The sequence below is a fragment of the Montipora foliosa genome, chromosome 12, assembly GCF_036669935.1.
Source record: "Montipora foliosa isolate CH-2021 chromosome 12, ASM3666993v2, whole genome shotgun sequence".
NCBI lineage: Eukaryota > Metazoa > Cnidaria > Anthozoa > Scleractinia > Acroporidae > Montipora > Montipora foliosa.
In genome coordinates, this window is record NC_090880.1 from 7,268,322 (window position 1) to 7,273,321 (window position 5,000).

General features: G+C 38.1%; 1 non-coding gene across 1 annotated transcript; it reads right to left on the reverse strand.

The window, feature by feature from the left end:
- Positions 1 to 3,717: 3,717 nt before the first annotated feature.
- Trnat-ggu (transfer RNA threonine (anticodon GGU)) lies at positions 3,718 to 3,789 on the reverse strand. Its single transcript has one exon. It is a non-coding gene; the product is annotated as a tRNA-Thr (tRNA).
- Positions 3,790 to 5,000: the final 1,211 nt, after the last annotated feature.

Sequence of the window (5,000 nt, forward strand, 5' to 3'; positions counted from 1 at the left end):
AACATGAAATGTACGTTGTTTATTAAACACTATAAAAAATTAACGTTTCTTACACCAAAGATGATCACGTCATCACCACTGGGGTTTCTAGAGAATTCCTTTGAGAGTTGGACTGGACGAAGTTCAGAGAGCCGTGTTTGATGAAGTGAAGGTGGCATGTTGAGAGAAAATTCAAGTTTTTATCAACTTTGTCATGGTAACGTTGACAAATAACTTTGACAAATAACAGGCCCATGTGTATGAAAATATATGTTTGATTGGTCTACCCCTCTCCGCATCGAGGTACAGAACCACTAGGTAAATATCCAAATATAGGTACAGAAAACGCATGAAGCACGAAGGGATGAGGTTGGTTTAAAGTCGATATCTCTCCCTCTCCAGGGAGCGGTGTCAACAGAATTCGATCATTTGTAAGGCGACTCTGCGGCTTAGGGACCTGCTGAACAAATATCAATGGTGCCGCATGACAGATTGCGGGCTACAAAATGAAGTAGCCGCTATGCATTTATTTCTGCTATTTTTCGCATACTTTATCGTGGAAAGAAGTTTTCAACATACTCCTTCTCCAAAAGGTTTGTTGGAATTCTCTTTTATATGGATGAGGCAGCTTTGAATTTTTTTCCTCGGTGACATTTCAATATTTAAAACTTGTATGGAGCAGATCTTAATTGCGGTCAGACGACCAAATTCTATTAATGAACCTGTCTTTTACTTCTCTCCAAATTTTTAGTTGAAGTTGAAACTTAAGTTTTAAAAAAGTATCAATTTTTCTGGTGACAGTTGTGGCCACAACAGGTTAGAGTTTTGAAAAGAAAACAAACAAAAAGTTGAAATGATTTTACAGTTGATAACTACGGTAAAACGGGGATAGAATACGCAATATTACCATATGGCCCGTACGCCATGACGTCGGGCCACATATTTTCCTGCACGTCCCTCCTACTTACATACTCTTTTTGTAACAATACTGGAACGCTATAAAATTGAGTTTCATTCCACACAGTATCAGGAAACTCTATTCTCAAGCATCCATGTTTTTGTTTTGTTTGTCATTATTCTTCGTTCTCAGTAAGAAACGTCAGATTTTGCTGCAATAGAGTTTAAATTCGAATGGTTTCGTTTTGCATACGGCTTTTTGAAAACTCAGCTAGAGAGTGTCAAAAACACCTCGTGAAATCAATCAATGACTTCTTTGCGATTGATCGGACTTCTCACCGCGATGACAAAAAATAATTTAATTTGCAGTTAATTACTAAAGACGGAGAACTTGAAACTGGTCAACATAATGACCATATAAAAAGTTCTTGTTGAGTCAGTCCCGTAAGTGGAAAAAGCTGACAAAATTGAGTTTAAGCACTAATTTTAAAGAATGTATTTTAAAGAATGTATTCTATTAACTCTATTAACTATCCAAAATTTTTAAGCCGGAATTTTTACATTGGATACATCACAATTACATCTTTGTGAATTTTGGAAACCATACAGTTGCTTTTTATTGATAAGTTTCATTTATTCTTGACCACTTTTCTCCCTAAATGCAGTTTTTAGTGTCTCTTTTTAATTAAAAGGGCGACAAAATGATAAAACATGTCTTGCACCTCACACGACCACATTTTGTCAACACCCAGGGGTGATAAATTGTGTCCCGTGCCTTGGGGTCCACGGAAAATTAAATGGCTTGTGCATTACAAGAGACCGAGGATGAGGAGAGAGCTGGAACACATTCCTATGCCCAAAAGCTTCGCGCCATGCGGTGAAAGTTGGTCTCGTGCTCATGGTCGCGCAGACAATGATAACCAACTAGGGGTCTTCCTTAAATAAATGGATGACGCGGTGGCCTCATGGTTAGTGCGCTCGACTCCGGATCGAGTGCTCCCGGGTTCGGGCCCTGGCCGGGACACTTTACTCTCACGGTGCCTCTCTCCACCCAGCCTGTATAAATGGGTACCGGCGAATTTAAGGCTGGGGGTAGCCCTGCGTTGGACTAGCATCCCATCCAGGGGGGAGTAGATACACTCCTTGTCGCTTTATGCTACAGAAACCGGGATAAGCTCCGGCCCAATGGGCCACTTCACTCATGACCACGGGCTAAATTTAGATTGAAAAGAATTGTCATGGGAAGAGGCCCATGTATATTGAACGTGTTCTCTCTCCTCATCTTCTCTTGGTTTTAGATATTATTTTGAAATCTCCTAGTTTCCCTTATAAAAGCCTGAAAATCGTCGCTTTGCTCCAGCGGCAGTAACGTCGAACCAAATGAAAAAGGAAAGCTGATGCTATTTGTAGTACAGATATTGACGACCACCTGTCAGCCAATGAACAGGCAGCAGAGGTGAGCACCTTTGCTCTAGGGGAGAATAAAGTAGACGGTCTTCATGTCGAAACTGCAAAAATAATCACGAGATTCTCTACACACAAAAACAACAAACAACGACATTTTATCATTGAGAAACAATGACAGGAATATATGTATCTACCTGCAAATAGCTATAGCCAATTGAGACGGGTAGAATAGTTCACATCTAATTCAATTAAGGTCTAGCGCTAAAAATATACAGGTTTATGTACAGATGAACTGAAAATAAAATTACAGGTTTGTAATGCCAAATAGTGCTTCATGTTAATTTTGTGGAATGTGCATCTTTTGAAAGGTACGAGTTTCAGTTTTAAAACATGTCTTTTAAAATATGTCTTTCGTTCTTTAGTCTTCATCTGATATTCTTAGGTAATTAATGCACTCCATAAGAGCTAGTTCTGAAATCTAGAAAAAGATGTTATAGGAATATAAATCAGAGATAAGTTAGAATAAAATTAATCTTAATCATCAAACTGGAAATAGAAGAAACGTAGAGAAAGTTTAAATGTGGGATGTTAACATTAATAAAACAAGAAATAACATACTCCCATTTTTTTTAGAAAAAGTCCGGCATTAAATTCAGAGCTCGTTTTTGACGAAGAAAAAGGTTTTCTCAATTGAGACTGAGAAGCTTGACTCCGGCCATGAAATAATCCATGTGTAATGAAAGGATCGATAAGAGAATGATTTTACTTGATTTTTACAGAGAGTGGTATAAAGTGTATTAATTTAGCAATGACACCAATAGTCTCGCTGATTTTAAGAGTGATGAAGCCTATATGAGTTTTCCACTTAAGGTAAATAAATACAATTATATAAATATACCGAGATATTTAACAGAATCTTTGCATCCAAGAGTAAATATGCACCTTTATGAAATATATCAAATATATCAGTATCAAATATATCTATTCTGGGATGGCAGGGGAGTTGACTTTGTGATTCAGAAATATATAATAGTTAGCTGATTTTTTTATGTTTAGGGTTAATTTGTTCATTGTCAGCCATTCACAAAGCTTAATTAATTCAGTATTTACTTTTTCCTCTAAGGATAACATCAAGGGTTGAACGTTTAGTAGAGCTAGTGTTTCTCTCGAAAACCATACTGGAATGGTTAAGATTTCAGATGCGTGTACACCAGTTTTCAAAGGCCCTGTTAAAGCTGGAAAGAAGTGAGATAGGTCTATAGTTATTTGGGTCCGCCTGGTCACCACCGTCTTTGTCGATAGGGATAACCTTTAATTTGCAAGTTTTAGTTTTGAGGGGTAATTTCCTAGTTGAATTGATATATATATATGTATATATAATTAGTAGTGTAGGATGGGAACAGAAATCGATACAACAAAGGAAATGAGTGAAAATGTGTTCAGCCGGGAATCGAACCCGGGTCTCCTGGTTACCGGTCAGATGCCTTACCACTCGGCCACTGAACCAACCCCGCCATTCAGCCGAATTGGAAGGACCTTTAAATGGCAAGCTCTGAGGAGAATCGCACATTTTCTGCAGTGAGGATCGCGTCACTATGCTCAAGTTGATCAGCGATTCACAGTAAATTTCCCCCTATATATATATATATATATATATATATATATTGTACTAAGTTTTTTTTTTTTACATAAAGCAATCTTGTACTCATAATCTTCATTCACTGACGAAGCTCTAAACGGCGAAACGTTTGAAGTATAAAACCGATTAGAAACACATATGCCTCAAGAAGTTATTTCCTTATTACATATATATATATATATATATATATATATATATATATATATATATTCGCCAGAACATGAGAGAGGATAGTGCTTACGGATTTAAAACCTGGGTTTAACAAAAATACAATCCATGAGATTTGTTCTTTGGGAATAAGCTAGCACTTCGAGTTCAATCTCACGAGAAGCCACAGGAACAAAATCCTGAATTTACGTAACTAGTGTAATGATAATAATAAATAGAATGTTGCCGTGATGACGGTAACTGAGTGACTAATCTCTGTCCGATAGATGCAAAATGACTGTTATAAGAATATTGGCCATTCGAGGCGGATCTGGTGTTAGCCCAGTTTTATCAGATTCGTCGATCGAGTTTACAAATCGATTTACGACTCTCTTTTGAAAAGATAATTGCTAATCGCGCATGCATCTAAAAGTAATCGTGTATGGGTAATCGTGTTAAACCTTTCTGAATAGATACGATACGATGCGATAGGATAACTTTGTTTAGAGAGGGGGAGGCACTTAACCTTGTAGAGTTTTCTGACTTGCGACCCTCTAGCTATACCAAAGAGGACAGACCACATACATGATGATGATGATGATGATTGCTCCATCTTCGCAGATGATTGCCGTCTCATTCAGCACCAGTGTTTGAATCCACCCCAACAGCAGTACCTCTTTCATGGCTCCGTAAAAGTGGCTCTTCAAACCAGCAGCTGACTTACAGGGTCGATGACAAATATAGCAGGCTAATATTAGGGTCTTCACAGGGTTCACGATATCCTTCTGAGGAAGGACCGCCTTATGCACCAGCATGTGTCTCTTTAGGCCAGCAATTGACTTGTAAACTTTGGTGCATAAAACGCATGTAGTCGTGGAGGTAGAACATCACCCGAGGGTTGCTGTCCATGGGATTTTTGATGGTTGACAAA